This window comes from Mytilus californianus, unplaced genomic scaffold, assembly GCF_021869535.1.
Source record: "Mytilus californianus isolate M0D057914Y unplaced genomic scaffold, xbMytCali1.0.p SCAF_10, whole genome shotgun sequence".
In the NCBI taxonomy this organism is placed as follows: domain Eukaryota; kingdom Metazoa; phylum Mollusca; class Bivalvia; order Mytilida; family Mytilidae; genus Mytilus; species Mytilus californianus.
In genome coordinates this window covers 79,983,767-79,996,859 of record NW_026262582.1, presented here as the reverse complement: position 1 = coordinate 79,996,859, position 13,093 = coordinate 79,983,767, and positions in this window count along the sequence as shown.

Below are 13,093 nucleotides of genomic sequence, written 5' to 3'. Positions count from 1 at the left end.
AGTTAGTCCTTCCTTCTTGAAAATTTCAGATACATCTAAGTTTTTCTCTTCATGCTTTTTTATAACTTCCCATAAGTCTGACAATATTTTCTTTGCTAATTCTTCCTCTTCCTCTGAATCTTTATCTGGATCACTTGGTTCTGAGATAAATGTTTTAGTTGAGGGAGGTCTTGGGTATTAAAACGACATACTGTTACCTTTTTCTTACAAGATTTTGAATGCCTTTTGCTGTGTTGGTGTACTGCCATAACAATGTCATGCAACTCTTTGTCTTCCTTTTCATCTAGTATCGCACATGTTATGTACTTGTCAATAAAGGTAATAACGTCATCGTTATCATCTTCGCCAAATTTTGGAGCATTTTCTACCCAAAACAAACAATGTGTGTGGGGAGAACCTCTTTGTTGAAATTCAACTCGGTAAAAATAGTCGATTATTTTCCCTATTGGTTCAGCTTCTGACATGATAACATTCTTCAGAAATGTATGAAATCTATGATCAAACATTCTTGCTGCTGTAACAGGATTGCTACAAAGAACTTTACATTTTTCATCCCATGTTATATTTTCACTATTTCTCATGTCACCCTGCTGTTTTAATATTGTGTTTACAATTTCTAACCATCTGAAGTCTGCAGAAGAAAAAGAACAGAAGAATGTGGGGACACCTAACTGTCTTATCATTGCAAATATATCTTTTTGCGAACTTTGCAAATAAGGAGGAGTTCCACGAATAGGTTTTAAATATTTTATAGCTTCATCTTTTTTAAATAATTCTTTTAAGGTTTCCTTGCTGCAAAGCATTTCTCTAGTAACTTTCTTTCCTTCTTTCGAAAAGGGACATTGTTTTCTAAGAGATATCTGGACGTTTGAAATCACGCTATTGAGCTCTGTTAAATATTAACTGAAAAATATGTAGTTAGTATCTCTAGCAAATCTATTTTCAACACTTATTAATCGAAGATTAAAGTACCTTCCAATGGTAAGTTTTTCATCACGGTCTTCATCCGAAGTATTTTTACCTGATGGAAAGTGTACAGGAAAGGTTTTAGCTTCAATACCTGGTTCTTTTAGAACACTAAGAGGATTGTTATTTTCTGCTGGAGCTAAATTAAATACTTGATCAAAGCATAAATCTAAAGCCTCTTATGTCAGCAGGTTGTAAACAAGTATCTAACTGAACACCACGTAACCTGTCATCAATGTAGCTATACTGTTCGCTTTCTTCTTCTCTTTCATTGCCTACTTTTGAAGACTTTGACATGTTTTCAGACGTATCTTATCGTATTTCTTTATTCCTCACCGACTCAGTAGAATCAGAATCAGATTCAGATTCATCATTCACTACTTCATCATCATTTACCTCAGGAATAGGATTTATCCATTCGTCATTGATAGCGACATCTTTATACCATACGTTTGTATCCTTCAAATACACAAGTGCTTGCTCCAAATGGTTTGGTCTAACAAATTGGTTTTTGGCATAGCCTTTGTAGTTGAGCTTTCTCTTCAGTTTAACCTTAAGTAAAAGACTTTCAACTTCTGATCGTGGTAGTATGGTTGTAACTTTTTTCAAATCAGACGGCACACAAACTACAGGTCCTTGAACCCCTTTTTGTCCTCCTTTTGGTAAAGCCATTATCTTCATGAATGGAATGTTCAGGGCTATAAGTTGTTGCTCTATTGAATTTAGCTGTTTTAATTCTAAAGGAACATCTTCAAGCATTAAACCATTTGAAAACGAATCTGCAGGTATTTTACCTTTCATCATTTAAGATGACAAGTATAACAAATCCATAGACTTGTTCTGCATGTTTCTTCAAAAGCACAATGTGTATTGCAGTCATCTGTACATTTGTGTTTATATTTCTCTGTTGTGCATGAATCATATATAGAATTATCATAAGACCCCTTTTGACAGATAAGAACCTGTTTCTCAAAGAACAGCCTCAAGCAACAGGAACAAACACATTCTGGACCTTTCTCAACTGCATCTTTAAATTTTCTGATAACTTCAGTTATTTGTTTGTTTTCCTCTTTTAAATTTTCACGACGTGTTTCTGTTTGTTGTTTAACCTTACATCTATGTGAATCATCATCTGCATACTTCTGTATACTTGCTTGTTTCACATGTTCTTTGTGCTTTTCATTTTCCTTATACTTTTGTACACTTGCTTGTTTCACATGTTTTTTGTGCTTTTCATCTTCCTTATACTTTTGTACACTTGCTTGTTTGACATGTTTCTTGTGTTGTTCATTTTCTTCATACTTGTATATACTAGCTCGTTTAAATTTTTCTCTGTACTTGTCATTTTCTTGATATTTCTGAATACCCGATTGTATTAAGTTATCTCTGTAATCTTTGTCTTCCTGATATTTCTCTTTTCCAGATCGTATTAAGAAATCTCAGTAATCCTCATCTGTTTTATATTTCTGAGTTCCAGATTCTTTTAAAGCATCTCTGTAATCCTCGTCCTCTCGATATTTCTTAATACCTGCTTGTATTAAATTATCTCTGCATGTCTGATCTTCTTCATACTTCTTAATTTTTTTCAAACGTGTTCCTTCATTTCCCCAATATTTTCTTTTCAGCGTGGAAGTCTTTCTTGCTTTAAATTCCTCGTCTTTCCTGTACCTCATCCTTTCTTTTTCAGGTTTTGATAAGACTTTTGATTCATCATCCGGATAGTTATCAGAACCATTTATTTTCAATGTTGGCACCTCATATTTCCTATCAAATTCATACTTTTTCCTTCCAACTGGACTAGATTGTATTCTGTTTTGATACCTTGACTTTTGACTTACAGCTGTGACAACTTCGTAGTGATTGATGCCAGTCAGATGTTGAAGATAAATAGCCTGAACATTAATTTTGTTTTTGCTACATAATTGAGATGAAGAAAATTTTAATCCATGAATCATTGTAATAAGTGTAAATGTCAGTTTTAAGCAGGTCTGCACATGCTATAATCTCCAACTCAGTTCCCCATACATTATTTTCGTTCATCTGGAGAGTCTGTATGTGCTCTATGACAGTTTTAAATCTTGGCTGTAAAAAAAATTTAAACATTTCTCCATTTCTTATCAAATGATCAATTATAGCTTTTCTTATATTTCCAAAAAACTCTTGTCTATTTGAAAGTGCATATGAAATAGCCCGAAACAAGCAATTTCCATCACCTGTGATAGATTTTGTAGCAGATGGGGGGCCCATATCAAAAACATTATTGGTGATTTGCTTGTGTATATGCTTGGTTGGTATCTTTACAATGAGACAAAGCTTTTTCTTTGCGACAGTGTTGATTGGTTTAAAATCATAAGACAAGTCAGTTGCAGACACAATTTCAACATCAGATTCATTCTTGTTGATATCATCAATAAAAGGCACATCCACATTACTTTCAGAGCTATAGCTGTCAAACGTTAGGTTTATTTTTTCTTGAAGGTCTGGACTTTTCTCATTTTCTACTTCGACAATTTCAGGCAGCTCATAGTCACTGGTGTTTATTGGTGCATGGTTTTCAATATCGTTATAGTTAGTGTTGTTCATTTGTTTGTGGTTTTCAGGAACTTCATTGTTGTACATTGCAGGTTCTCCAACTATAGAGATGCTTACTCCTGTAACCTCAAACCACTGATTTTGACTGGCTCCTGATACCATGTTGCAACAGTATTGATAAAGATGATCTAGACTGCTCAATTTCAAAAGTAAACTTTTGCCATTACTGTGCTTTAAACCAAACTCGTTTCTTGCATGTGAATCAAACACAAATAAATCCTGACCATGTTTCAAGGCTAAAAATGAGGTATCATATGCACATATAAAGCAAGCATCATAATCTACAAATGATTCCTGTAAAGCATGATCTAATGGCAAAGAATTACCAAATTTACTAAAATCAATGGTTTCAGATGTATCTATTACAGCAGATATCGACTCTTTTAGTGACAATTGCATCAATTTTCCTGAAATACCTAATATTGTTGGTAGGTCAGATATTAATAAGTGATGATTATTACCACTAACACGGCTATATAAATCATTTCCATAAATCAGAACTTTATCTAAATATTTCTGATCCCAATAGGTTAAATCTTTTAATTTACTAAAAGCAAGAGCTGAACAACAATTTGCCACACATTGCTTACCACTGTTAATACCAAACCTTATATCTCCTTGGTGAAAACTACCTTGTACAGTTGTATTTCTATTACCTGATCTACTAACCTTTACACAATCCTTAACCACAGCTGTGTTGTTTTGTTTGTTACATTGTGATTTGGATGACGTTTTGTTCTTTATTTTGTTTTGATATTGTTCCAATTGAACTAGTTCACTCTCTGTTTCTGTATATGGACAATTTAGTGAATTGTGGTTTAGATCTAGTTGTTCAATCAGATGTTTCCTACTTCTTTTTAATAATCCTATTTTCATCACTTTTTTCAATCTGATTTTGATCCAGTTTTTCTGTCTGATTTCGATCAAGTTTTTTAATCTGATTTTTATCCAGTTTTTCAAACAGCTTTTTATCCAGTTTTTCAAACAGCTTTGTATCCAGTTGTCCAATCTGCTTTTTATCCAGTTTTTTAATCCGATTTTTATTTAGTTTTTCAATCCTATTTTGATCCAGTTTTTTTAACATGATTCTGGTCTAGTTTTTCAGTCTGATTTTGTATTTCACTTTTATTCTGATATAGATTATCATCATCTTTATTTCTCATGTATTGATAGTTTGTAGAGCTGACGCTCTGATCTAGTTTTTCATTTTCATTCTCATATAAATGTTCAATTCTATTCCCTTATATATTTTCTATTTCATTTTCTAATATACTTTCAATTTCATTTTCTAATATAATTTCGTCTTTTTCTACAGTATATTGACATTGTATAGAGATAATGCTCTCATCTACATCTAAATTATGACAGTTTTGAGAGATGACACTCTGATCTAAATTATGACAGTTTTGAGAGATGACACTCTGATCTAAATCATGACAGTTTTGAGAGATGACGCCCTGATCTAAATTATGACAGTTTTGAGAGATGATACTCTGATCTAAATCAAGACAGTTTTGAGAGATGACGCTCTGATCTAAATCATGACAGTTTTGAGAGATGACGCTCTGATCTAATCATGACAGTTTTGAGAGATGACGCCCTGATCTATATCATGACAGTTTTGAGAGATGACGCTCTGATCTATATTTTGAAAGTTTATAGAGGTATTGCTCTGAACTATATTGTGACAGTTTAGAGAGATGTTGCTATGATATTTACTATTTGATTGGTTGTTGCACTGACCATCGCTAAAATTATTGTTTTTTTCCTGTCTACTTTTTCTCATTCTTTCTTTATTTTCTTTTAATTTGGTACTTCTTGCCTTTTTACTTTTCTTTGGCATTATCTGAAAAAGAAAAAAATTATCTATATATTATTTAATATCTTACTTTTTAGTTTCTCAAATAATAGAAACAGCTACATGTTTATATAGTATGCTAAGAATATATAAATTGCCCTGGGATAACAAATACCTTGCAATGATTCTATATATATGTAAAATAGAAACAACTTATTATCAATGATGCCAGAAAAGATCACATCGTAAACATCCTATACCAGTACTTTTTTACACAGTCACAAACAAGACATATGCCACACAAAAATTTCCAACCATAAGGCATCTGTGTACAGGATATTTATAGATTATTCAAATTTTTTATATTTATAAAAATGGGGATTGTATCCATGGGACGCAGATGATGCCCCCAGTTGCATATCATATAAAGTTATAAATGGACATAACCAAAGAACGATAAAAGTGACGCTACTCAAATTTGTACTTGATCTGAGTTTTGTGGTAATAAGCATTGTGTATAAGTTTAGTGACATTTGGTTGAGGCAAATTAAAGTTAGGGAACGAAAATGAAAATTTCAGCAATATTTCCATTTGTAAAGGGGCATAACTCTAGATCAGAAAAAGTGACACCACCAAAAGTCTAAATTAATCTGTGTTTTGTGGTAATAGGCATTGTGTATAAGTTTCATAACATTTGGTTCAGACAAACTAAAGTAAGAACGGAAATAAAATTCAACATTTTTTTCATTTGTAAAGGAGCATAACTCTAGAACAGTCTCAGTGACACCACCAAAATGCGAGCTTGATCTGTATTTTGTGTTTACCGGTATAAGCATTGTGTACAAGTTTCATAACATTTGGTTCATGCAAACTGAAGTTAGAGAATGGAAACCAACCATTGAGCAATTTTTCCATTTGTTAAGGGACATAACTCTAGAATGGTTTAATTGACACCACCAAAATTCGAAATTAATCTGTTTTTTGTGCTAATACGCATTGTGTAAGAGTTTCATAACATTTGGTTCAGACAAACTAAAGTAAGAACGGAAATAAAATTCAACATTTTTTTCATCTGCAAAGGAGCATAACTCTAGAACAGTTTCAGTGACACCACCAAAATTCGAGCTTGATCTGTATTTTGTGTTTATAAGCATTGTGTACAAGTTTCATAACATTTGGTTCATGCAAACTAAAGTTAGAGAACGGAAACCAACCATTGAGCAATTTTTCCATTTGTAAAGGAACATAACTCTAGAATGGTTTAATTGACACCACCAAAATTCAAAATTGATCTGTATTTTGTGTTTATAAGCATTGTGTTTAAGTTTCAAAACATTTGATTCAGGCAAACTGAAGTTAGAGAACAGAAACGGAAAATTCAGCAATTTTTCCATTTGTAAAGGGCACAACTCTAGAACAGTTAAAATGACATCATTCAAATTTGAATTTTATCTCTGTTTGGTAAAAATAATCATTTTGTATAAGTTTCATAACATTTGGTCGATGCAAACTTGAGTTAGAGAAAGGAAACCAACTTTGGGATGTACGGACAGACAAGGGTAAAACGTAATGCCCTTCCACATAGGCAGGCGCATTAAAATAATGATTAAGTGATGAAGTTGTCAAACGATAAAGAGCCCTTATGGATTGCACTCATTGTCTAATGGATGGACAAAACAATTTTAACATTCAAATGTCACTAGAGAAGCGTGGAGCAGTAAGTCTGCCTAAATATAAAATGACAATAGCATTCATTAATCATGTTAACTACACTTTTCACAACAAGCCAGATAATATTGTGATATTAAATAGGTAAATCCTGACTTTTTTGAATTTGGGTGAAGTGTATCATCACAGAAGACCTTACAATAAACTCATCATAGATACCAGGATTGAAATTTTATTTTTGTGCCAGAATTGTTTCATCAGTGACACTCGATAAAAAAAAATGTTAAAAAGGCCAAATGAAGTACGAAGTTGAAGAGCAATGTATTATTATAATTTCATTTTTTCAAGGTAACAATGTTGTGTCTCAATACTGAAATGGCTCTTTCTTAAATAGTGGCAATGAAGTAATCAAAACACACACATTTTTTCTCACATAAAGATGTATCATTTCTAAAAAGCGTACATACATGTATGCTTTTGCTTCTTCCCATGTTTATTTACATCCATAATTAAGATCAAACAAAATGATAGTATTAAGAATAAAATATTTAATACATCTACAATATATTCTTCTTTATTTTCTAATGACCCCTACCAAGTCTTATCTGTATATGTATCCAGGAATAAAACCGAAATTAATTCACGGACTTCACTGTGACCTATGAATGAAAAAGTATTAAAATATAGCAAATAAATTAGCAAAATCAAGTATGACAATGTATTTTTCTGAGCCTAAAATTTTAACTTCTGTGCGTTTATTAATAAAAAAACTCTGAACTGAATGTTTGTTTGCCTTGCTCTATGCAGTTGTCAAGAATGATTACTCTTAAACCCTGTATACCTATTCAATCTAGTTAAGTTAGTTGAAAACAATTAGTTAAATCAATACTGAATTTTGAGAAATGTTGGTTAATTAATATTATGTATGTGCCTGTCTCAAGTTAGGAGGCTGTAAATCAGGGGTTGTCGTTTGTTGCTGTGTAACACATTTTTTTTTTGTTCATTATTTTGAGCATAAAACAGAGTGTTTGTTTTTCTCGTTTGAGTTGTTAACATTTGTCCTTTGGGGCCTTTTATAGCTGAGTATGTGGTAAAGGCTATGTTGATTTTTGAAGGCCGTACGGTGACCTATAGTTGTTAATTTCTGTGTCATATGGACTCTTGTGGAGAGTTGTCTTATTGGCAATCATACCACATCTAATAATTTTTATATTAACTAATGTTTTGGTAAAATGAGCCTTTCATTTGTTTTCTAAATTTCTATTTTAACCATGTTTGAAGACTGATGGGGTGGGGTTTCCAACCTCAATTTTAAGAGATGATCATAAATTTATATTCAAAACCAAGTTTGGTTGCATGGTTGTTACATGATTTTAGTGAATTTTTTTCCTATTTAAATTTCCCTTCTACCTTCTGCCGTAAAGCAAATATTTGTAACCATACAGGTTCATGAAATATATCCATTAAAACAGATCATTTAAAGAATCATTAAAACAAATAGTAAAATAACCATTTATCTGGCCTGAGAAGGCTGCTGCAAGTGTATATATGCAAAGTCAACTACCATGACTACCAAAAAGAAGTAAAATATACTCGATATATATAAAAAAAATAATACTTGAATGTGTTCTTTAGATGGTATTTCTTTATCATGGAAAAGCCTCTGTCAAAGTTTTATAAAATTTGTTGAAAATTCCTCGATCAGTAAAATGCAAGGAAATGAAAAAAATATTTTGAAAACTTTCATTCAGATATTGTCTCTTATAAACCTAAACATGTTTCTGTCAAAACTTCATAAAAAATAATACCTTTAAAATGTGTTTGATGAAGACTTACAAGATAACTTTACATTTGTCTGATTTTTTAACTTTTGGCGTTAAATGCGTTATATGTAGGTACCATTTCTGTTTTCATTGTTTAACCTGATGGTCTCAAATGAGTTTGATTGAAAAACCTGTCATGTGCATATTGCAAGCATAACAGGATTTTTTTTTTATCACAAATCTGTTTTATTCCGACTGAATTATCCTTACCCAGATATAAAGTATGCAGCCAACTGTGACCTTTAGCTGATTTCAATAGTAATTCTCCAGTAATTATATTATGATCTGAAAATCAAAAAGGAAAGCTAATAGAACTGACAAATTCTTAACCCTAATATTTTCAGGATCAATATAAAATAGTAGTGACTGTAATTAGAACAAAAATTCGTAAGGGTTCCGCGGAACCCAGTGTCTCGCCTACTTTTGCTGTTTATCGCAGGCTCAACAAAAATGAGGAAAAAAAATAATAACAATATTCCTTTCGATACAATCTTTTGATTGTAAGAAGCTTCTGTCCAAGTTTGGTAAAAATCCAGGATAGTTTATGAATCTAATAAATGTTTTAAATCTTTAACTGCAGACTGTATGTAATGTTAACTGGAAGAAAAACTAAGTCCATTTATAAGTAAAATACGGATAAACAGGTACAAAATTTTAACAAAATTTCCTTCTAGATACTAGCTTTTGATCAAAACAAGCTTCTGACCAAGTTTGGTACAAATCCAGGATAGTTTAAGAAAGTTATTAAAATTTTAAAAACTTTAACCACAGATTGAATGTAATATTTCCTGGCAGAAAAACTAAGTCCATTTATAAGTTAAATACGGAAAAAATGGAATTTTATTTTTTTACAAGTTTACCTCTGGATACTATCTTATGATCATAAACAAGCTTCTGTCCAAGTTTTGTAGAAATCCATGATAGTTTAAGAAAGTTATTAAAATTTTAAAAACTTTAACCACAGAGTGAATGTAATGTTTCCTGGCAGAAAAACTAAGTCCATTTATAAGTAAAATACGGAAAAACAGGAATTTTTTTTTACAAAATTTAATTCTGGATACTATCTTATGATCATAAACAAGCTTCTGTCCAAGTTTGGTAGAAATCCAGGATAGTTTAAGAAAGTTATTAAAATTTCAAATATTTGTGGACGCCGCCGACGGAATGTAGGATCGCTATGTTTCGCTTTTTCGACAAAAGTCGAAGGCTCGACAAAAATGTCATAAAGCTTTTACATATTGTTATATATTTGAAAGTAAAGATTGGACAATGCTACACTAAATATTTCTTTACAAAATTTGGATTGTCAATTGATCTATAATTAACCCAGGATATTAAGACACTAATAAAAAGCAAATTAGTCAATGTGGGCAAGGATTCCTTTGTGTTTGAGGAAGAATACTTTAAATTTGTTCGCTTTCTAAATTTTTGGTCTCAAATGTGTTTTATTAGCTCAATGAATATTTTTTCCTGAATTAAAACTAAATGTTTGGTCTCTATTTGATGATGCCAACTTATTTGTTTGCTTTCTGAAAATGTTCTCAAACGTGCTTGATCTTTACTTTTGTTATCCTCCTAAACTTTTGGTCTCAAACGTGTTTAATGAAATTTACTTTATAATTGCTTGCTTTCTAAATTTTTGGTCTCAAATGTGTTTGATTAAGAAACCTGTCATGTGCACCTGATGGCATGAAAGGATTTGTTTTATGACTAATGATTTTTTTACATTCCTGTTGAATAATCCTTACTAAAATATACAGGATGCAACCAACTGTGACCATAAGAGGAGTCCAGTGCTAATTCTCCAATGCTAATTATCTGAAAATAAAAAAAAAAGATAATGGATCTACATTGAAATATCAATAGTATCATCATACAACAAATATTGACTGGAATTAAAATAGTCATGAAGCTACAACATATTGTCATGAGATAAAAGGTACTTATGATAGGCAAACTTCTTAATGTTGCAAATGTTGACCTATGTTTTTGATGAAGGTAACTTTACATGTGTTCTTCTTGTAAACTTTTTAGATGAAAGTAACTTTACATTTGTTCACCTAGTCTCAAAGGTAGAAAATGTAAAACTTCTACCCTTGAGACTAAAAAAATAATAATCAAAGAAATGCAAAGCTATATAGTAATCAACAACTGACAAGAGAAGTCAAGATCAGACAACTAACTGCATTTTTTATCTAATTTTCTGCAATTGTTAATGAAAATTTAGATTAAACAAGAGAACACATGCATAATGCTGAGGTGTCTTGCTTGTTTTACTTATCATTGAAATGTTGAAACTTGGTAACATGAAGTTACAATTCACGCATAATTTAAACATGACAACATGGATAATGAGGTCAGTTTATATGAACAAGGACATGTCATTCTATACACTTAATATAGTTGACCTGTTGATTATACCGTTAGTATCTGAGAAACTGACAAAATCATGAAAACTTATCACTGACCAATGAACCTGCCACACACACATATACACCATGTACACCATACAATTATTCTTCACACAAAATATATTGCTATTAGTATTTGAAAAAAAGACCAGAACACAAGATCTAACATTAACCAATAAATCATGCAGATGACATCAAGGTCAGATGATACCAGCTACACCGTACATTTATGGTACAATCACTCCATACATGAGATATAGTTGACCTTTTGCTTATAATACTTGAAATTCAGACAAAAAAACACAAAAACTAATTAACATTGACCTATGGACGATGCAAATGAAATCAACATCAGATGATACATGTACCTACATGACTGACATGTACCCCTTAAAATCATTTCATACACCTCATATAGTTGACCTACTGCTAATACAAATGTTGTATCTGAGAAACAGACCTAATCGAATAACATAAACCTTGATTCATGATCCAAAAAATGAAATTGAGGTCAGGGCATCTCTATCTGACAGTGACGTAGGCATTGCAAGGAACCCAAAGATCAAATATAATATAGTTATCCAAATACTCATAACCAATTAGTATTCTAGATTACAAAAATAAATCTTTTTTTTCAAAAAGTCGCTGAACCATTTACAATGGGGTCAAGGACAATGGACATGTGAGATACATAAACTTCTTAAATTAACATGATTAAGGTACATGTACATGTACAAAATGTATCTGCATACAAAGTATGAAGCATCCAGGTCAACTACCTTTTGAAATATAAAGCTTTATACAAATAAATTATATCATCGTTGAAAGTTATGTATGCCAACAATGTATGTTTAGCATGTCTACCATAATACCACATTTATCACAGGCGAGACAAAAATTAATATTTATATTCAACAAGCATTTTGTATTAAGACATTGTAAGAATTGCAGGGCGATACATAGTCCCCCTACTGGCTAAATATTCATGTATTGGAACAAAATTCTAACTTGATCTATAACTGTCATGGTGTAAACTATATATACAGTACACGCAGAGAGTTTATTATCCCAAACTCCATACACCGCAATTATTCCCGGTGTGACACCAGGAAACTCCGATATCCCTCCCTAAATTCTCTGGGGAAAAACACTTTGATTTATTTGTATAACAAATATCAAATATATACATGTATCTTCAAGAATGACAAAAAATTGCTGCGTCATGAGCGCATGCATGATATGCCCATCACGTTTTCAAAGAATAAAGACCAATTACATGTACTTCTCAATGTCATATCAGAAATTTATAAAAAAAACTAAAGGGAGGATGTCTTAATAGATACAAATCAGTCACCAAAGTTTAATAAAAACTGCTCAAAGCACTTTAGGGATGCTGTCTGAATATTTGAAAATCCCCCCTTTTATCTGAATTAAATCCCACAAGTCAGAACGCAAAATCTAAAATTTATAAAAAATTAAATGGGAGCTTACAACAATAGATATAAACAATTAACCAAACTTTCGTGAAAACTGCTGATGGCATTTTTGAGTTATTGTCCTAAAACTGGAAAATCACCCTTTATTTAATGAATACAAACCAATAACATGGAAAAGTAAAATCTAAAATCAATAAAAATTGAAAGGGAGCTTATGTCAAAATATATAAACAATTCACCAAAGTTTCTTGCAAATTGGTGAAAGTGTTTTCTAGTTATTGTCCAAAAACTGGAAAATACCCCTTTGTGTAATGAATAAAACCCCAAAACTCGGAAACGTAAAATCTAAAATTTATAAAAAAACAAAAGTGAGCTCACCTCAATAGATATGAACAATGC